This window comes from Theropithecus gelada, chromosome 15 (assembly GCF_003255815.1).
Source record: "Theropithecus gelada isolate Dixy chromosome 15, Tgel_1.0, whole genome shotgun sequence".
In the NCBI taxonomy this organism is placed as follows: Eukaryota; Metazoa; Chordata; class Mammalia; order Primates; family Cercopithecidae; genus Theropithecus; species Theropithecus gelada.
In genome coordinates this window covers 9,431,364-9,453,493 of record NC_037683.1, presented here as the reverse complement: position 1 = coordinate 9,453,493, position 22,130 = coordinate 9,431,364, and the positions used below count along the sequence as shown (strand labels likewise).

General features: G+C 55.0%; 1 pseudogene; it reads left to right on the top strand.

Annotated features, from left to right (window-relative positions):
• Window positions 1–1,042: 1,042 nt before the first annotated feature.
• LOC112608075 lies at window positions 1,043–1,646 on the top strand (annotated as a pseudogene).
• Window positions 1,647–22,130: the final 20,484 nt, after the last annotated feature.

Genomic DNA, 22,130 nt, shown 5'->3' with positions numbered 1-22,130 from the left:
GTCACTATTGTCACTACTGGGGTCACTGTTGAAGCCGCTAAGGTCACTGTTGAAGTCAGGTGAGAGGGCCCTCTTGGAGTCAGACCACCTGGGTTCAAATTCTGGCTCCTGCTTCCGGCTCCTTTCCTCTGACCCCCCCCCCCCGTGGGACCCGAACCCAGACCCCTTCCACGGTCACCACCGTCACGGTCCCACCTTTCAAGGTTTCAAACACCCCTCCCCTGTTTCTGGCAGGGGCTGTCCTCACTCCCTCTATGGCCTCTCCAGGCCCAGACTTCACCCTCAGGTCACCCTCACCCCTCGGTGCCCTCCAACCAGTGGGCCTGGGAAGACGTGTTCATGCTGGAAATGCCTGCCCAGCCCTTGCCCAGTTATACAGAGCAAGTGCTCCAGAAATATCCTGAGCCCCAGTTTACTGAGGGGAAACTAAGAACCTTCTGGCTACAGCTCTTGGGCTGAGCAGGGATCAGGCTCGGGTCTGGGATCCCAGGCCCTGCAGCCTCCCAGAGGCTTGGTTGAAAGCTCTGGCTCTCACTCCCCCACCTCCACCCAGCACCTGCCCGGTCCAGGCTCACCCCCCACCCCTCCACCTGGTCAGTGGTGGCTTGGCCTCCTCTCAGCCCCTCCATCCCTCTTGGCTGTACACACCCTCAAGCTAATGGAACTCAAACTGGTGGAGGAAGGCCTGCCCTGTCCCTCCCAGGCCCTGCCTCTCCCTCCCTGTCCCCAGCCTCACTGGACCACTTTCAAGTCCTCCAGTGCTGCAGGCTCCTTCTTCATGCCTCCAGGCCTTTGCACGTGCTGGTTCCTCTCCCATTTTCCTGGTTAACTCCTCCACCTCCATCCGAGCTAGGCTCTTCCCCTGGAGGGTGTCCCAGTTAACACCACCCCACAACACACACACACACCAGCATACACTCTCCACATCACAGGGACCACATCCCACACAGGCACGGACACACTGCATGACACAGATCACAGGCACAAAAGTGCATGCTCTAGCGTGCATGCATGCACACACAGACACACACTCACACCCCATATGCTGATACACTTATCCCCCCACCACAACATCACACAGACCATTCGACACACTCCTCACGTCCTCTGGCCACACAGTAAACACACGCACACCACAGAGCTCATGTCTGGGCTGGCCTGGTGCCCTCCTCTGGGCTCCTGCCCCCAGCCTTGGCATTTACCCCCCATTAAGGGCAGGGACCAATCCATCTCCATTTTCCTCCATTTCAGCTCAGGGCCCTGCACCAAGTCTCTCCCAGTTATTGCTTGGACCCGGACCCCTCCCAGGGTCACCACTGTCACAGTCCCACCTCCTTCAAGGTCTCAAACACCCCTCCCCTGTTTCTGGCAGAAGCCGTTCTCACTCCCTCTATTGCCTCTCCAGGCCCAGACTTCCACCCTCAGGTCACCCTCACCTGGGCTTTGGGGTGCCACATACCCCGCCCCAGGCCCTGGCCTCTGGAATGGCTGGTGACTTGAACTGGGCCAGAGGCTTAAGCTCATGTCTGTCTGGAGCCTCAACTTTCTTCTCTGTAAAATGGGCTAACACTGAAAGCACCTTGCAGAATCTCAGCAGTGTCACAGTGGACATTGTTAGCGCGGCCAGCAGACTCCTGCTGGGCTGAGTTTGTGGGTAACCCAAGTCTGAGCAGATACAGTTCCTCCCTCAGGTGAGTGTTCCGCCCCCAAGTGAGCATCCTGCTGCCCTTCCAGGCCCCTGGGACACTTAGTGCCGAGCCTTGGGGGTGGCGTATTTGGTCCGGGTTCCTGACAAGTGGCTGGGTTGTCTGTTCCCTCTTCAGAGGGAGCCTCCATGGGTGGCCTGGGCTCACATCGGCTCCTCCAGTCCAGCCGAGCACCCCCCTGGCTGCCCAGCCTGTTAAGGGAACTTGCTGAGCAGAACATTGAGCCCCTCCTGGTGGGTGACCAGAATCAGGAGAAGACAGAGGGGAGGTGGCAGGCCCTGGGATGGAGGGAGGGCAGCTGAGCCGTCTGCCCTCATCCTCCCTGCCCTTTGGGTGTTAGAACCCTTCCCATGGCCCAGCAGGAACCCAGCGGCTCACCTGAGCCCAGACTAAAGATGAGGCACTTTACCGCATATGCAGAGATGAGAAACAGAGGCCCGAGGAGGGAAGGGACTGGACACGGTGGAACAGCCACGGGCTGTGCCTGTGTTTCCATCCGCCTTCCTCCTGCCTGTGCTTGAGTCACGTGCTGGTGTGCAGGGAACAGGAAGACAGCCGCTGCCCTCACAGGCTCAGGGTCTAGCAGAGTCCACAGTGACCACAGGCGAATAAACAAAGGCAGTGAGACAGAGGTGGGGAAGGAGAGGTGCTGGGATGGGGAGCAAGGGAGTACCCATGCTCATGGGTATAAACACATGGACCCATATGCATGTCCCAGAGTTTCTTCCAGAACTTTTTTTTTTTTTTCCCCAAGACGGAGTCTTGTTCTATAGCCAAGGCTGGAGCGCAGTGGCACGACCTCGGCTCACGGCAACCTCCACCTCCTGGGTTCAAACAATTCTCCTGCCTCAGTCTCTCGAGTAGCTGGGATTACAGGCACACACCACCACGCCTGGCTAATTTTTGTATTTTTAGTAGAGACGGGGTTTCACCATGTTGGCCAGGCTGGTATCGAACTCCCAACCTCAGGTGATCCGCCCGCCTCGGCCTCCCACAGTGCTGGGATTACAGGTGTGAGCTACTGCGCCTGACCCCTTCTAGAACTTCCCTGTTTACTCTCCCATCTACACTGAACACCTTTGCCCAAGGCTGGGGGCAGAGTGGTTAAGAGCCAAATCTAGACTCCTTGCTATGTGACCTCAGCCAGGTCACTGTCCCCCCCATGCCTCCCTGTCATGTCCTCTTCTAAAAAATGGACAGCCCTCAGGACTGTCGCTGAAGGGTCCGTGAGATGACTGTGAAGCTTTTGGTGTGGGGACCCAAGCTCAACCCTGCCCCAAGTACTGTCCCCCAACCCAACTGCAGTACTCGGCCTCCTAAACTTCTAGCCTCCAGTCTCTGCCTGAACCCCAGCACCTGGCAGTTCAGCTCAGTTCATTTACATAGCCCAGCCTGGATTCCTACGAGAAGAAGCCGGGTCACAATGACAAGACTGCTGGGGACGACTGGGTCCCTGGCCAGGTACTCAGGTCTGCAGCCTAAATCATGACAAGCTGTTTCCCAGCCACCCAACTCTTGGGCATCCCTGCAGGACCTCCACAGGGAGTCCTTGGCTCCCTGAAGGATGGATCATCAGAGGAGCTGCCAGGCTGTCAGAGCTGGAAGGGACCTCAGGGATCACCACTGTGGCCAACCCCCCTGCAGCTCAGAGCCAGACACAGTGGCTCACGCCTGTAATCCCAGCACTTTGGGAGGCCAAGGCAGGCGCATCACCTGAGGTCGGGAGTTCGAGACCAGCCTGGCCAACATGGAGAAACCCCGTCTCTACTAAAAAATACAAAATTAGCCAGGTGTGGTGGCGCATGCCTGTAATCCCAGCTACTCAGGAGGCTGAGGCAGGAGAATCACTTGAACCCGGGAGGTAGAGGTTGCAGTGAGCCAAGATCACGCCATTGCACTCCAGCCTTGGCAAAAAGAGCAAAACTCCGTCTAAAAAAAAAAAAAGAAAGAAAGAAAAGAAAAGCTGCAGCTCAGAGAAGTGGAGACACTGGTGCCCAGGGACCCAGAGCAAGGCCTTGGCCCAGCTGGGGCTAGACGGGAAGACGTGATTCAGCATTGGAACCCCACGGCCTGGGTTCAAATCGGGGTCTGTCACTGGGCAGCTGTGAGTCTAAGTCTCTGAACTTCTCTGTGCCTTAGTGTCCTCATTCTGTAGAGTGGAGATAGTAATCATTCCTATTTCTAAGTCTGTTGTGAGAAATAAGCGAACTAATACATATGATATGCTTAAAAGCAGAGCCCGGGACACAGTGAGCATACAATAGACATTAGCTGCCATGGTATCTTGATTTCAAGCCCAGTGCAGGTGCATGTGACTCATGAAACTTCAGTGACATCTGCTCTGTGCCAGACACTGAAGATGGAGCAGCGAACAGCACTGACCCAACCTGCCCTCCTGTTGCCTACAGGCCAGGTAGGAAACACACTGGAAACTGACAACTCCACGTGCTCATCGCCATGTGGTTTCTGCTGGTCTGGGGAGCCAGGGACAAAGAGCAGAAAACATGGTTCCAGGTAGAGGGGGTAGTGCGCATGAAGACCATGAGGCAGAAATGACACAAAACTGAATTGGAGAGAAGGCCCAAATGGCTAGAGCTCAGAACCCAAGGAGAGAAGGGAAGAGAGGAGGGACATCCAGAGCCTGGGGAATGATATGTAGACAGCCCGGGAACCAGCGCTGGTTAGACAGGGAAGGAAACCCAAAGCCTGCATCTTTGCATTTTAGAAAGATCTGACTGGCTGACCTGAGGAGGGCAGATAGGAGGTTAGGGTGGCAGAGCGGGGTGGGGGGGGGTAGGCAGATAGTTGGGGCTAGGAGCCCAGGGAGCAGGCAGGGTGTGGAGCAGCCGGATAAGGGGGATAAGGGTGGGGGGCAGTGGGGACAGGGTAAAGGGAGCTGACTCATTGAAGTGGGAAGCTCCCCAGGGTTGGCATTTGGCTGGGGCGTGGGGGATCTGACTGGGGCGGGGGTACGTGGCTGCAGGTGACGGTCAAGAGCAAGCTCAAGGAGGGAGGGAGACCCCATGTCCAGCTCTGACCACCCCAGCTGCTGCAGCACCCGGGGGCCCTCGGCCCACAGACTTGAGCCCTGTGCTTTCGAGAGCAGCACTCCTGGACCGGGGAGACATTTCCAGCTGGAGCCATGGGCCCCTTGACCATGATCTGGCATCTGGGGCCCTGGAGTTCCCTGTTCAATGACCTCAGCCTGCATCCTGGGTGCATTCTCCTGAGGGTTGTCTGAGCCACCCGTTTGGGCACCCTTAAGCCCCAGGAGTGACCAGGAGGTGGCTGTTGGCAGGGGGTGTGGACAGAACATGTGCTTACAGCCTGGAGTGCTTACACCTGAGCATGCACAGCCCCTCAGGGAAAAGAACAGAACCTGGGGCAAAAAGGAAAGAAGAGTGTGAAGCTGGAGAGGCCAGAGGCTGAGGCTGGCTCCCCACCCCCACCCTCCCACCTGCTATAGCTCCTCCTGCGGTCTCCAGTCTCCGAGGAGCCTGATAATTCTAAACACAAACCCAGCCTTCCAGGTGTGTTTGTCCTTATGAAGGTGTATTTGTCAAGGAAGGAGGACAGAACATTTTTTTTTCGAGACGGAGTTTCGCTTTTGTTGCCCAGGCCGGAGTGAAGTGGTGCGATCTTGGCTCACTGCAACCTCCACCTCCCTGGTTCAAGCGATTCTCCTGCCTCAGCCTCCCGAGTAGCTGGGATTACAGGCATGCACCACCACACCCGGCTAATTTTGTGTTTTTAGTAGAGACGGGGTTTCTCCATTTTGGTCAGGCTGGTCTCGAACTCCCGACCTCAGGTGATTTGCCCACCTCGGCCTCCCAAAGTGATGGGATTACAGGCGTGAGCCGCCGTACCAGGCAACAGAACATATTTTATTTAGCAGTTTGTTAGCTTGATTTATAACTTGTAAATACCTAGACATGAGGTATGTGGGCCTCAGCTTGCACTCCTGCCCCAGGCTGACCCCTGGTGCGGCCCAGAGAGAAGCCGCCTCCCTGGGCTGACCCCTAACCAGCAGGCTGACTCCCAGGGGATCCTGCAGGCTTCTTCAGAGCTTCCTACCCCATGCACCCTCACAGGACTCAGTCCAGCCCCCTGCCTTTGTCTGAGGATCCTCCTGCCTCCCCGTTAGAGGGTTCAACTCCAGCCCCTCCCTGCCCTCACCCTTCTTCCTGTCCCTTGTCCCTGGAGGTCCTGGGCTTTCCAGCTTGTCACTGGTTTTATTTGGCCACAGTGGCATGTGTCACCAGCTGACCAGCTGGGTATGAGTCCTGTCCCTCCTTCGGGAGAGATGGAGAGCTCCTAGAAGCAGTGCCTCCCAGCAGAAGCAGAATCTTGCCCTGGGGAGGAGTACAGCTCAGAACTCGAAACTCGGGATCAAATCTCAGCTCTGTGACTTTCTTGATGGGTGACCTTGGGAGGCAGCTTTGCTGCTTTGAGCCCTGTTTCCTCCTCGGAAAACCCATAATAACAACTGTACCTCTTGCAGTGAGGAGACAAGGTGGAATAGAACGCAGAGCCCACGTGTGCCTGGCACTTGGCAAGTACACCGGGAAGGATTGGGAAGGGCAGGAGTTACATCATTCACCTCTGTTTACAGCTAAGCAAACTAGCGGAGGCTCAGCGAGGTGAAGCCAGTCCCCAAGGTCACACAGCCGGCCGCGGGCCAGGGGCCCAAGACGTAGTTGTCTGACCTGTGCTCTAACCACTGTACTCTCTGGCCTCGAGACGGCTCCCACATTACCTTTCCCTGTTCTCCGTGGCCCTCCAGCGCCTGAAAGCCGCTTGGGGGCCGCGGAGGCAGGTGGCATGGCCAGGGCAGAGTCCGCAGGGCGGAAAGGGTTAAGGGGCTCCGCCGCATTGGGCCGTCCTTCAAGGGGGGAACTAGCCAATGAGAGCGCGCCGCGATGAGGTAATGCCGAGACCACGCGGAGTGGGCGGGACTGGCGGGGACCCCGCAGAGCTCCGCGCTTCTTCTCTCCCCACCTACTTCTCACCTTTGACCTTGATGTACCCCGCCCCTCCCCCAACCTTACCCCTGCAGAAACGCCCGAACTGAAAGTCTCGGGTCCAGGGCCGCGGGCATCCCTTAGTCTGGGACAGGAACCGAGAGACGTCCCGGCCTCAGTCACACCTTCTGGGCCTCAGTTTCCCTTTCTGCAAGGAGAGTGGGTGATCGCTAAAGACCCTACCAGCTGTGGACGTCCTTGGATCCCAGGACAGTTTTCAGTCCTTCCTTGCCCTTGGCCCGAACTTGAACGGTCCCAGCCCCGGCTCCCCTCAGGCAGTGCCCAGTGCCAGGGACCTAGAAGTCCCCCGGGCCACAGGGAGGGAGCCTAACCGGCCCAGCCACGCCCTCCATGTGGCCCGGACCCATCCCCTGGGTATCGCACCTGGCGCGCCCACCGATGCCACCAAGCTCTGCTAGCTGCACCAGCAGCAGGACCTGCCGGCGTGGCGGTCAGAGGTCAACATTCATCCCACCGCCAGTAAGAATCGAGGGCCTGCCGCGTGCGGCTCAGGGCTTCGTCCTGAGTCGTGTCCCGGGGCCGCCTGCTCCCGCCACCCCTCCCCGCGGGCCTGCAGAGAGCCCGTCCGCCCCGTTCGCGCGGTCCGGGCACGAAGCGGTTAACGCCTTTCCAGCCGAGCTGGCACCGCGCGGCCGGGCTTATTAGTCAGCTCGCGGGGAGGCGGCGAGGGGAGGGGAGGGGCTCGAGTGGAGAACCGCAGAAAGCTATTCTCAGGGGCTCCCGAGTGTGGGGAGGGCGGCTCAGCAGGAGCTGCTGCTTCCCAGAAAGTTGATTATTTTTAACCCAGGAAGAAGAAAGGAAGGAGGCGAGGGAGAAGGACTCAGAGAAAAGAGGAGAGGAAAAGAGAGGAGAGGAGAGGAGAGAAGTGGGGGCGGGGGAGGTCCGGGAAGGGGAATGGGGAGAGGGGAGGGAACGGGAAAGAGAGCAGGAGAGGAGGGGAGAAGGAGGGGAGCCAGCGGGGTGATGGAGGGAGAGAGAAAGGCAGAGCCCAGTTGGAGCTGGAGAAGCCAGCTGGCAGGGCTTGGGGAGGAGGAATGGATGCCGAGCGGGCACTTCCACCTTTCCCGTACCCCTGGGGCTCTGTGGGGCTCCATCCTGGCCTCCTGGTGCCCCAGCTGAGAGCAGCCCTCCAGCCTCATCAACCAGGCCCCAGGGGCACTGGGCTTGGGGGAGTGGAAGGCACAAGGCAGCTGCAGCCCTGTCCTGGGGGCTCTCCAGCCAATATGTCCTTGCCCTTGGGGTGACCACTGGGACACAGGGCTTGGGAGCCCTAGGGGAGGGGCAAGGAGGCCTCCCCTGATACCCCAGGGAGGGTTTCCTGGAGGAGAGGGTGGGAGGGACTGGGGCTCCCTTTTTCCTGCCTCTGGGTGGAGCCAGGCTGAAAACCAAACCCACAGAGGGCCCCACAAGGGTGCTGGGGGCACAGTCACAAACAAGACAGCCACAGCCAGGCCCCCACAGAGCAGTCCTGCAGGAGAGAGGGTAGCTGCACAAATCGTGATGAATAAGGCATTAAAGAATGACAAGGGGGTAGCGGGCAGGGAGCGCTGGTCCCCTGGGCCTGGCCTCCGCAGAGGTCGCAGAAGACCTCCCGGAAGACGGTGCCTGAGGACCAGGGTGGCTGATGAGGGGAGGAGAGACTGGTGGAGGCGAAAGGGACAGGGGTGGTCTGGATGGGGACCCCCAGGCCACAGACCTAAGAGCTTGAGAGGGGATCAGTATGACCAGAGGCAGGGAGGGGGACATTTGGCCTGAGACCAGCCCTTGTCTTATGGTGGCCGGAAGCTTGGGAAGGGTTTTATAGAGAAAAGAGACTAGATTGCCAAAGCTTACTCAGAATAGTAGAGACAAGAGTGGACACAGAAGCCAGTTGGGAGTGTCGCACTGAGATCCAGGGGAGATGGTGGCAGCCGGCTGAGACAGTGTGGGAGGTACAGGGGACAGGGCATGGTGTGGCATGGCTAGAGGGTGAAGGAGGCCACGGAGGGGTTGGGGAGGCTCCTTGCACCCTGGCATGTGCAGTGGGTGGATGCTGGTGCTGTCCCCGAGGCAGAGGACAGCATTGGGGAGCAGGTTCATGGGAGACCAGGCATATGTTTTGGGACAAAGTGGGGGCAGCCAGGAACAGTGTGCCAGAGGGAGGAACAGCTTGAGCAAAGGCACAGAGAGGAGACGGGCAAAGAGAACCACATGTGGCATGGTGGGACATGCCGGAATCTTCCAGAGAGGTGGGCCTCTGATGCAAACAGATGAGTCTGCCCTGGATCTGCAGGCAGTGGACAGCTGCGGGCGTGTGGGAGCGGGGGAGGGGAAGGGAGCTTTCAGCTCTAGACACAGTCATGGTGCTCAGCAGCCGGGGACCCAGGCTGGTGGGGGGGAGTGTCACTGGGACAGGTGGCAGGGCCCTAGCTCTGGGACAGCATGTGTGTGTGAGAGTGTAAGAGTATGAGGGTGAGTGTGAGTGTGTGTGTATGAGTGTGTATATGAATGTGTATGAGTGTGTGTGAGAGTGTGTATGTGTGTGAGTGTGAATGTGTGAGTGTAGATGTGAGTGTGCATGAGTGTATAAGTGACTGTGAGTGAGTGTGTGTGAGACTGAGTGAGTGTCCTTTGCACTAAGTGCCCTGCACTCCACTTGAGGCACAACCCTAGGACACCTCCAACCTCTCCAGGACCAGGGAATGGCCCAGCCAGGCCAGACCAGGAAATGATGGATGGAGGAGGGCCTAGGCTGCTGCTCTGAAAATCCACCCCCAACCCTGGTCACTCTGGAACCCTGGAGCAGCATCTGAGCCCCTTCCCAAGGAGCCCAGTGACTGGAAGGCAGCGTCCAGGGCCACCCGTGCAGCATCCAGGACCTGTCTGTCCTCTCACAGGATGGAGCTTGGGGTTTCTGAGCTTGGAGCTGCCTGTAATACCAGGATTAGTGGCTCAGCCGAGGTCAGTTTCAGACAGTGGCTAGGGTAGTGGCCTGGGCTGTGGGAGGAGGATGAAGGTCTAGACAGTTACAGAGACCCTGGGAGGCCCAGAGAAAGTGGACGCCAGAGAGGAACCCAAAGTCCCAGAAATTGCAAAAAATGCCAGGGAGAGGAGGAGAGAGAAAAAGGCCATGCAGCAGCCCTGAGCCTGAGAGCATGTGCCACAGTTTGTCTGTGGGTCTGTTGAGTTTGGCCCAGTGGCTCTGAGCTGACTCTGCAGCCACAAAAACTTAGGACCTGGAAGGTCCCATCCAGCACAGGAAGGACTCTCCCTGGGATGGAAGCAAAGAGGAAAAAAGGAAGTACTGAATCCACACATAGAGGACAAGGGGGCTCCGATCCTCCGTGGCTCTGAACCTACCTGCGACTCCCGGACCACACAAGACGATGGCATTCCCACCCCCAGCAGTGCAACAGAAAGTCACAGTTAAGGGACAAACCTGAATCCAAACCCGTTGCTGACTGGCAAGTGTCTTTGGCCTCTGTCTGCCTCAGTTTCTTCACCTGCAAAATGGGGATGATAATAATGGTTCCTCTGTCCTCAGGGGCAGAGAAACAATGGAAGTAAGCCCCTTAGTTAAGGAAGTAGCCTGTCCTGGGTCCGTTGGGTCCCCGAAATGTCCCCAACAGTATAAGGGCATGAGTCCTCCAAGATGGAAGATAATTAGACTTACCACGATCTAACCATGGGTCAGTGCTTTTATTTATTTATTTATTTATTTATTTGAGACAGAGTCTTGCTCCGTCACCCAGGCTGGAGTGCAATGATGCAATCTCAGCTCACTGCAACCTCCGCCTCCCAGGTTCAAGCCATTCTAATGCCTCAACCTCCCAAGTGACTGGGATTACAGGTGCACGCCACCATGCCCAGCTAATTTTTTTTTCTTTTTTTGAGATGGAGTTTCGCTCTTGTTGCCCAGGGTAGAGTGCAATGGCGCCATCTCAACTCACCGTAACCTCTGCCTTCCAAGTTCGAGCGATTCTCCTGCCTCAGCCTCCCGAGTAGCTGGGATTACAGGCATGCGCCACCACGCCCGGCTAATTCTATATTTTTAGTAGAGACGTGGTTTCTCCATGTTGGTCAGGCTGGTCTCGAACTCCCGACTTCAGGTGATTTGCCTGACTCGGTCACCCAAAGTGCTGGGATTACAGGCGTGAGCCACCGTGCCCAGCCGATTTTTTGTATTTTTTTTTTTTTTTTTTTTTGAGACGGAGTCTCGCTCTGTCACCCAGGCTGGAGTGCAGTGGCCGGATCTCAGCTCACTGCAAGCTCCGCCTCCCGGGTTCATGCCATTCTCCTGCCTCAGCCTCCCGAGTAGCTGGGACTACAGGCGCCTGCCACCTCGCCCAGCTAAGTTTTTGTATTTTTAGTAGAGACGGGGTTTCACTGTGTTAGCCAGGATGGTCTCGATTTCCTGACCTCGTGATCTGCCCGTCTCGGCCTCCCAAAGTGCTGGGATTACAGGCTTGAGCCACCGCGCCCGGCCATGTATTTTTATTAGAGATAGGGTTTCACTGTGTTGTCCAGGCTGGTCTCAAACTCCTGACGTCAAGTGATCCGCCTGTCTCAGCCTCCCAAAGTACTGGGATTACAGGCGTGAGCCACCGCGCCTGGCCCAGGCAGTGTTCTTTTTCCTGTTTTGCAGACGAGAAGACCAAGGCTCAGAGAAATCTGTAGTCAGCCCAGAGCTATATATACAGCAGGAAGGTGGGGGAAGGCCTGCTGTCTCCCTGGGAATTCGGTTCTCACTGCCTCCATATAAAGAAATACACGTGCAGGAAGCGGCCCAGAGCACCCTCCTCTCCCTCCCAAAAACCCACACAGTGATCCTGGCCAAGCCCCCTGGGTCCAGGAGGAGCCATGTCCCCATTAGGCATCTCTGAGCTGTGCTTTCACATTGGGGTCCCCCCCGCAGGGCTGGTGGAACACAAAGAGGGGTGGCCAAGGCAGAGAAAGAACCCGACAGGCCAGGAGCCGGCTTTTCTCCCTGCTTTCTTCCTCCCTTGCTTCTTTGTTAAGCTCCCTTTCAGCTGAACCGGCAGAGCCTGGGTGTTCCGAGCTGACAATAATTGCTGCGTCTAGACAGTGTCTGGTATGAGGCCTCCCTCTCCGCGCCTCGCCGGCCTCCCCGAGGCTCCTATTCCCAGCCCTGCTGGCCCCTGCTCTGCGCCCTCCGTTTCCCACACCCCTGCCCCTCTCTGGCTGCCCAGGGTGCCCTGTCCTGCCTCCCTCCTGCTCTAGGCCTCCCTCGAATTTTCAATCCTTGCATCTCTTCCTCCCTCCCCAGCCTCACCGCAGCCACTGGCCCCATTCCCTCCCACAGCCTGAAATTCAGGGAACAAAGGTGGTTTTGCATCTGGCTGTGGCTGGGAGACCTTCGAAGGAGGCTGAGCCAGGCAAACCCTCCCCTCCCAGCTCTTGGCCCCGCCAGGAGCCAGAGACTCACATTGCTGGCTTCCGGCCTGATCTGGGAAGTTCTGGGATTGATACGTGAAACAGCCTTAAGGCTCCTTCCCTCATCTTCCTATCTGACCTGGAAGGGAACCCAGAGAAATCAACGCAGAAAAGACTTAGGACAGATACAAGGAAGCACTTCCTGGTGACGCTGACTGGCAGACACGAATGGAATGGTTTTAAGAGCTTCAGGGGACAGGAATTCAGGCTTCACAAGGTCTAAGAGTTCCTCCTGCCCGGCTCAGATCTGCAGCTCTGGAAGTTTCCCCAGAAGTCAGAGTCTCTTCACTGGTATCAGATGCTCAGGGTGACCCTGATATAATAACAACCACAGCCAGCATTTGCCCGGCCCTTTCCTTGCATCAAGCGCTGTGCAAACTCTACATGCATATCAATTGATGTCATCCTCTCCAGGACCCTGAGAGACAGAATAAGCTTATGATTAGTTCCGTTTTACAGATGAGGAAACTGAGACACAGAGGGGTTAAGTAACTTGCCCAAAGTCACCCAGCCAGGAGAGGAGAAGCCAAGATTTGAAGCCACAGAGGTTGACTCCAGAGCTCCAATAGCGACTGATGATAGAAACTCGAAATACTTAAAATCATCTACCCGGGACTGGGATGACCCCTTGGCGTCTAGTGTTTCCTTGCATCTCACAAGGCTGTTAAGATCCAGGGTTATGCCCACTATATAGATGAAAAGAGAAGAGCCTGGGGCTGCAGGCTGTGACCAGATGGTGACGTAACTCCATGTCCCAAAGGCCGAGCAATCCAGGCTACTGGACTGGACTCACCATGGAGTGGGAGCTTAATACACGTGTGGGACCATTTCCCACTCCTTCCTTCTGGGCTTGCTTGGGCACCTCCTGCCCCGATCAAGCTGGGGGAGATGGAGGCCAATGTGGGTCCGGCTCTGTCCTCAGGAGACCATGGCCTAGAGGAGACTGGCAAAGCAGCCAGCTTCAATCTGGAGGAGGAATTGTGATGATGCAAGGGATATGGGACCTCTGGGAGCCAACAGGAGGGACCCTAAATCCAAGAGGGCTTCCTAGAGGAGGTGGAATCAACATGGCTTCCTGACAGATGAGTAAAAGTTAGGCGGGCCAATAGGGGAGAGAAGTGTTCCAGGAAGAGGAAATCCACACATAAGAAGGTCTTGAAGTGAGAGAACAGGGTAATCTAGAAGAACTAGAGAAACTTAAGCAGCTGTGTCAGGTCAAACAGTGGGTGGGAATCACAGGGCTGGAGCCCAGCTGATCAGGAAGGCCGCTGAGTGCCAGGTTGAGAGCTGGGACTTATCCCCAGGCAGGGAGGCCTACTGGGAGACTGCTCTGAGAGTCCAGGCAAGTGGGGCTGTGTTGACTGTGAGGATGTGGAATGGAGTGGGGCCGGAGGACTGGAGAGGCCCTCAAGAGTTGTAAAAACAGAGTCTCCTCTGATGTGGATCTGGCCTGCAAGTGTGGTGCTGTTCCAGACACAGAGAACACCATGGACAAAGGCTTTCTTTTCTTTTTTTTTCCAGACGGAGTCTTGCTCTGTCGCCAGGCTGGAGTTCAGTGGCGTGGTATCGGCTCACTGCAACCTCCTCCTCCCAGGTTCAAGCGATTCTCCTGCCTCAGCCTCCCAAATAGCTGGGATTACAGACGTGTGTGCCACTAGGCCCTGTTAGTTTTTTGTTTTTTTGTTTTGTTTTGTTTTGTTTTTGAGACGGAGTCTCGCTCTGTCGTCCAGGCTGGAGTGCAGTGGCCCGATCTCAGCTCACTGCAAGCTCCGCCTCCCATGTTCACGCCATTCTCCTGCCTCAGCCTCCCGAGTAGCTGGAACTATAGGCGCCCGCCACCACACTCGGCTAATATTTTGTATTTTTTTAGTAGAGACGGGGTTTCACTGTGTTAGCCAGGATGGTCTCGATCTCCTGACCTCGTGATCTGCCTGCCTCGGCCTCCCAAAGTGCCGGGATTACAGGCGTGAGCCACCACGCCTGGCCAATTTTTGTATTTTTAGTAGAGACAGGGTTTCACCATGTTGGCCAGGTTGGTGTCAAACTCCTGACCTCAGGTGATTGTCAGCCTTGGCCTCCCAAAGTGCTGGGATTACAGGCGTGAGCCACTGCACCCGGCCAGACAAAGGCTTTCAACCGGTGGGCAGCCTGGTGTGCTCCAGGAGGAGGAGGACACCCGGGAAAGACACTGGGGCCAGGGACTGAACTACCTTTGGAAGCAAGTAGAAGCAACATGGAAGGTTTGCTGGCTCAGGAAGGAGGATTAATTGGAATGATTAAGCTGGAAGCTCTGTAAGATGGATTAGATGGGCAAACTTGGAGGCAGGAAGGCTGGGAGGAGGCTGCTGCTATGTGATTTTTCTTCCCCAACAGGTTCCCAGTCCCTGATTTCTGGCCACCCCGCCCTTACAGTGAGTCATTTTGTTTTTGTTTTTTAGAAACGAGGTCTCGCTGTGTTACCCGGGCTGGAGTGCAGTGGCTACTTACAGGCATGATCATAGCACACTGCAGCCTCGAACTCCTGGACTAAAGCAGTTCTCCTGCCTCAGCCTCCAAAGCAGCTGGGACTGCAGACACGCACCACAGACAGAGCCCAGCCTGAGTCATTCTGATTCTGTAACTGGCTTCCTCTCGGTGAGCTGGCTCACACCCTCCACCCCCAGCTGGAGAAGGAAAGAGGATGCTCACCGTTCATTCCTCATGCAGGCCATCGATGGAAATGTCAGATAGTGCGAGTCCACGCCTGAACACCTCTGGGGTCCGCTCTGGGACTGACACTGGCAGATTCATCGATGAGCTCCCGCCTGCCACCTCTGGGCCTGCATTGCGGTGATATGGCCAAGGGCCTGGGTCTTCAATTCTCCAGACTTGCCGAATGCACAGCGCAGGCTTCGTCGGCAACTGCAGACAAGCAGAGGCAGCACCTGGGCTCTGCCTGTGCCTGGTACAGTGAGGCGAGGGTGGGGGTAGGAATGAGGGTCCTCTCCGTGCAAGGGGGGAAGATGGAAGAACAGAATTTCACCCTAACATAGTGTCTTTAGACCATGAAATGCTGTGCTCCTGTTAGTCTGATATCAGGGGCTTGCAGCCTGGCAAGGGAAAAGAAAAACAGGCTGAGGCACGTGATAGAAGACAGGCAGGGATGCCACAATCATAACCATGGCAAAGACCAGGATCAGACAGGCCCACCATCTCTGACCCCAAATCCCTGGGCAGATGGTTCCAGAACTCAGAATTTTCCCAGTTTTAGAAAGATGGGGCCAGGTGCAGTGGCTCACACCTGTAATCCCAGCACTTTGGGAGGATGAGGTGGGTGGATCACCTGAGGTCAGGAGTTCGAGACCAGCCTGGCCAACATGGTGAAACCCTGTCTCTACTAAAAATACAAAAAACTACACACACACACAAAAAAAACTTAGCTGGGTGTGGTGGTGCATGCCTGTAATCGCAGCTACTTGGGAGGCTGAGGCAGGAGAATTCCTTGAACCCGGGAGGCAGAGGTTTCAGTGAGCCAAGATCGAGCCACTGCACTCCAGTCCGGGCAACAGAGCAAGAGTCCATTCCCCCTCCCCCAAAAAAAGAAAGATGATGTGATACACATCACATATTTCCTGACACCCCCAACGAAACACATTTATGCAACTGTTGCAAAGCAGACGAGGAAAGATTCTAAATAGGCTCTGCATCTCAGTTTTCTCATCCCTGCAATGGGGCAATGGTGGTATGCACCTCCCAGGGCTGTTCGGAGAATCTGATGCCTCCCATTGCACTGGTGAGCCTGGCACAGGCACAGGTCCCACCCCAGGCCCTTTGGACTGGCTGATCCTTTGGTCTGGAACATTCGTCCCGATACCTCCTGAGAGGGCTCCCTCACCTCCTTCAGGGCACTGCCCAAATGCTACCTCCTCACAGAGGCTTTCCCTGACCACCCGGTCTCATTCCTCTTCCTGCATAGCCTCTGTCAGCTGACATTCTATGGCATCAATTACTCATTTATTAATTTCCTGCTCTCCCACGGTAGCACCTGAGCTTTGTGAGGGGAAGACTTTGTTCTGTTGTGGGCTGTGCCCCCAACACCTCGGACAGTGCCTGCACAGGCGGGCGTTTATGTTGGATGAAGGATTTTCTGTTAAAGGTGTCTGGCACACACACACACACACACACACACAGCCACACACAGCCCAGCAGGTACAATGGTGATTATTATTGTTATTGGTGGTGCTCTATTGTTGTTGTTAGTATCTGTTGAAAAAGACCCTAAGCGATACCAACCCTTGGTTCTCCAGCCTGTGAAATGGGCATCCTGGGCACCGAGGCACCAGCCTTGGGAAGCTGGTAGGGGGGTCCCTGCAGGAGAGACAAAGAACACCGCCCGCCCCCCGGGGGAGCCTGCGCCCCTCACAGGAGAGAGAAGCAGGGGGTGGGGAGCAGAGGGAGCTTGCAGCCCCACACGCAGGGCTGCCAGAAGGCCATACATAATTCATTGCCAAATGGGGCTGCGGGCGGCTCTCCGCGGCGAGCGCTGGGGGCTCACTCTGCGCCTGGCACTTTGCTGACTGTGCCTCGCACATCGCCTCATTGCATCTTCATGGGTTTGCAGGGTGTGACCCTTCCCCCTGTTTTACCCAAGGGGATCCTGAGGCTCAGAGGATGGGGCCACCGTGCTAGTCACACAGCCTCTCTGTGGCAAAGCTGGGCCTCGGATCAGCAGATTCGGCCCCCGGCAGCCCCCATTCACGGCCTCTCCATTGAGGGAAGAGACGGGCCTGGGGACAGGTGGGAGGCACAAAGGAGACCCCACTCCGAGACAGGCTGTAGAAGAGGGAGCTGAGTCTCAGCAGGGCTGGGGAAGGCTCCAGCCTCAGCCCTCCACCCAACCCCCTGCCCTCCTCTCCCGGAGGAGATGCTCCCCAAATCAGCCATCATGATCCCTGGCTCTGGGGGGTGGGGGTGGGAGCAGTTTGCTCAGCTGTGAAATGGGAATAACAGAAGCCGTCCCTGGGACTATGAGATCAAGGTGCTCAAGAAAAGTGGTGTCTGCTGAGGGGAAGAGCCAATCCCAAAAGGTTGCATACTCTCATTCTGTTTATTTGTTTGTTTTTGGTTTTGAGACAGGGTCTCACCCTGTCACCCAGGCTGCAGTGCAGTGGTGTAATCTCGGCTCACTGCAACCTCCACCTCCTGGGCTCAAGTGATCCTCCCGTCTCAGACCCTAAGAAGCTGGGGCTACAGGCATATGCCACCGTGCCCGGCTAATTTTTGTGTTTTTTTGTAGAGACAGGGTTCCACCATGTTGCCCAGGCTGGTCCCAAACTCCTGAGCTCAGGTGATCACGTGCCTCAGCCTGCGATAAAATTGCACAGAAGTAAATACACATGCATGAGTGTAAGGAAAACCGGGGAAACCTGAGCAAAAGCAGTCACACCCCGGTTGTGATGGCGTCCAGTAGTTCTGCGAGATGTTACCATTGGGGAAACTGAGTGAAGGCAGGTACCTGGGATCTTCCTCCCTCCCTCCCTCCCTCCCTCCTTCTCTCCCTCCCTCCCTCCCTCCCTCTTTCTTTCTTTCTTTCTCTCTCTCTCTCTCTTTCTTTCCTTTCTTTCTTTCCTTCTTTCCTCCTTCCTTCCTTCCTTTCTTTCCTTCCTTCCTTTCTTTCCTTTCTTTCCTTTCTTTCAGAGTTTCCCTCTTATTGCCCAGGCTGGAGTGCAATAGCACAATCTCAGCTTCCCTCAACCTCCATCTCCCGCATTCAAGCGATTCTCTCACCTCAGGCATGAGCCACCACGCCTAGCTAATTTTGAATTTTTAGTAGAGACAGGGTTTCTCCATGTTGGGCAGGCTGGTCTCGAACTCCTGACCTTGGGTGATCCACCTGCCTCGGCCTCCCAAAGTGCTGGGATTACAGGCGTGAGCCACCACGCCCAGCCTCTCTGTTTTATTTCTTATAACTGTACAGGAATCTACAATGATCGTAACAAAAATTTCAATTAAGGCCACTCTAGGCAAACGGCCTGTGGGGTAGCCCTGCTTCACGAGGAGCTGTCAATAAAATGTTTTTTAATTAAAAAAAATTTTTTGTTTGTTTTTTTGTTTGAGACGAAGTCTCACTCTGTCGCCCAGGCTGGAGCGCAGTGGCCCGATCTCAGCTCACTGCAAGCTCCGCCTCCCGGGTTTACGCCATTCTCCTGCCTCAGCCTCCCTAGTAGCTGGGACTACAGGCGCCCGCCACCGCGCCCGGCTAGTTTTTTTTGTATTTTTTTTTTTAGTAGAGACGGGGTTTCACCGTGTTAGCCAGGATGGTCTTGATCTCCTGACCTCGTGATCCACCCATCTCAGCCTCCCAAAGTGCTGGGATTACAGGCTTGAGCCACCACGCCCAGCCAATTAAAAAATTTTTTCAATTAAAAAATGTTATCTTCCTCTGCCCAGAAAGGGTTAAGTGAGTCACTGCAGTTAGCTCCCTCCCCTTCCCCCACAACCACCTAGACCAGGCCAGGGACCAGCGGGCAATTGCCTGGCAGCTGGAGTTTTCTCCGCTGTGGACTGTACTTCTTGCATCACTCTGAATGTCTCCAGTCTTTATTCCAGAATGTTCTGGTCCTCTCCCACTTTTCCAAGGACAGGAATTCCCTAGTGGGGCTCCAGAAGAGGGTCTGGAGGAGAATAAGGAAGGCCCTTGTCATCCATTGGCCACAGGCTGGGAAATCTCGGTTCCAGTCCCAGCCCAGCCTGAATATTAGGCTGTGGGTCTGGAGTCTGAGAGCCACGCCCCCACCCCCTTGGTCCTTCACCTCCAGGAGAGCTGGGGATACTGGAAAGAATGTTGAGTGAGGCCGGGCGCGGTGGCTCACGCCTGTAATCCCAGCACTTTGGGAGGCCGAGACGGGCGGATCACGAGGTCAGGAGATCGAGACCAACCTGGCTAACTCGGTGAAACCCCGTCTCTACTAAAAATACAAAAAATTAGCCGGGCGTGGTGGCAGGCACCTGTGGTCCCAGCGACTCGGGAAGGCAGGAGAATGGCGTGAACCCGGGAGGCAGAGCTTGCAGTGAGCTGAGATTGTGCCACTGCACTCCAGCCTGGGCAACAGAGCGAGACTCCATCTCAAAAAAAAAAAAAAAAAGGAATGTTGAGTGTCAGAGCCCTTCCCAGTGGCTCATGCCTGAAATCCCAGCCCTTTGGGAGACTGAGGCAAGTGAATTGCTTGAGGCCAAGAGTTCAAGACCAGCCTGGCCAATGCGGTGAAACCCCGACTCTACTAAAAATACAAAAATTAGCTGGGTGTGGTGGCACACACCTGTAGTCCCAGCTACTCGGGAGGCTGAGGCAGGAGAATTGCTTGAACCTGAGAGGTGGAGGTTTCAGTGTGCTGAGATCATACCATTGCACTCAAAAAATAATTAATTAATTTAGTTTAATTAAAAAAGAATGTTGAGTATCCGGCAATCTGGGTAGAACCCGTTGTTTTTCTACAGGATAGAATCTGTTGTGTTCTCTAGCGGAACTTCCAGGTCACCTAACAGTGAGACTCTAGACAATCCCTGTCCCCTCTTCAGTTCTTAGATGCCCCATTTGAAGAATGAAAGAATTGGGGGCCGGGTGCAGTGGCTCAAGCCTGTAATCCCAGCACTTTGGGAGGCCGAGACGGGCGGATCACGAGGTCAGGAGATCGAGACCATCCTGGCTAACACGGTGAAACCCCGTCTCTACTAAAATACAAAAAAAATTAGCCGGGCGAGGTGGCGGCCGCCTGTACTCCCAGCTACTCGGGAGGCTAAGGCAGGAGAATGGCATGAACCCGGGAGGCGGGGCTTGCAGTGAGCTGAGATCCGGCCACTGCACTCCAGGCTGGGCAACAGAGCCAGACTCCGTCTCAAAAAAAAAAAAAAAAAAAGAAAGAATTGGCCTAGATGATCCTTTAGGGTCTTCCAGGATGATGACAAGGGGGACCTGGCTCCTCTGCTGCTGGCCAAAGAGGACTTTACTTCCCATTCCGTGTGGTTGAACAAGAATTGCTGGGCTCCAGTCCTGCCTTTGGCCCTTCCCTACATGTGACCTTGGGCCCTCTCTGCCTTTCAGCATGAATACAGTGAGAGAGTTACACAAGCTCAGGTTAGTAAGTCATTCAACAAACATTTACTGAGCACTTATCAAATACTGCATGCTGGAATGGACACTGGAGAAAAAGGTGAAGAGAAGGCCGGGCGCAGTGGCTCATGCCTGTAATTCCAGCACTTTGAGTGGCTGAGGCGGGTGGAATACCTGTGGTCAGGAGTTCGAGACCAGCCTGGCCAACGTGGCAAAACTCCGTCTCTACTAAAAATACAAAAATTAGCCTGGCGTGATGGTGCATATCTGTAGTCCCAGCTACTCAGGAGGCTGAGCAGGCGAATCGCTTGAACCTGGGAGGTGGAGGCTGCAGTGGACCGAGACTGCACTTCTGTACTCAGGCCTGGGCAACAGAGTGAGACTCTGTCTCAAATAAATAAATAAATAAATAAGGTGAGGAGAAAAAAATACTATCTCTGTCTTCACAGAACTTATTGTTTGGGAGGGGAGAATCCCACAAATAAATTAAAAATCTCAGCTGAGATGATGCAAAGAAGCAAAGTGCCCAGCTGGGCTGGTGGTTTCAGAGGCCATAGTGGGAGCGTCCCAGAGAAGGGATGATTGAGCTGAGTTAAGTCTAAGCAAAAGGGGTGGTCAGGGCAGCAGCTGCTCCAAAACAGGAGCTGAGGGCTTACGTGGAGAGAGAAGATATGGAGAGACCATGCCCAGAAAGAGGCGGCAGTTTCAGTGAACAGCGCAGGGGAGCAGGTCTGACGAGGCCAGCTGCCAGGGAAGGAGTCTCCTCTCCATCCTAGGCAAAAAAAAGGGATCTTTTGAGATGCGTGAAGCAGGGGAGTCACAGATTGAATTTGTGTTTTGAGAATCTCCTCCTGCTTACCAAGAGAAGAAGGGCATCTCATGGGCCCTCATTGTTGCCTTAAATGATTTTTATTGTGTGTTACTTAAACATGTGCAAGCATAAAATGAGTTATAAACTCCTTGTAGTTCATATACAAGCATAAAACCAAGACAAATTGACCCATCACATACAAAATCAATTCAAATCAGATTAATTTTATGTGACATGTTATTATGCCTTTTGTTTGAAACCCTGCCACCACCCACAGTGCAATTATGGCCCAACCACTGCGGTGTTCTGAATTTGTGGGACAGAGAAGATTGGCCTTTTAAACACATGCATGCATGCATTTGCGTGTGCGCGCACACACACACATCCCAAATGATTTTTTCCCACTATATATAAAGAACTCCTACAAATCAAAAAGAAAAAGGCAGACAATTCAAGAGAAAAATGGGGGAGGGCTTGCATTAAAGTACTTCATAACAAGAATACTTAGGAGGCCAACAAATACACAAAAAGCTGCTAGCTTCATGACTCATGGAGGTGTCTTGGTCAGTTCAGGATACTGTCACAAAATACCTTAGACCGGGAGATTTATAAACAGCAGAATTTCTTGCTCACAGTTCTGGAGGCTGGGAAGTAAGTTCAAGATCAAGGCAGCAGTAGGTCCAGTGCCTGGGCCCATTCCTTGCTTCAAACATGGTGGAAGGGGGAAGACAGTTCCCTGGAACCTCTTTTATGAGGGCTGTAATCCAATTCACAAGGATAGAGCCCTCATGACCTAATCACCTTTCAGAGATCCCCACCTTCTAACACCATCACCTTGGTGATTAGGTTTTTTTTTTTTTTTTTTTTGAGACCGAGTCTCGCTCTGTCGCCCAGGCTGGAGTGCAGTGGCCCGATCTCGGCTCACTACAAGCTCCGCCCCCCGGGTTCCCGCCATTCTCCTGCCTCAGCCTCCCGAGTAGCTGGGACTACAGGCGCCCGCCACCTCACCCGGCTAGTTTTTGTATTTTTTTTTTTTTTTTTTTTTTTTT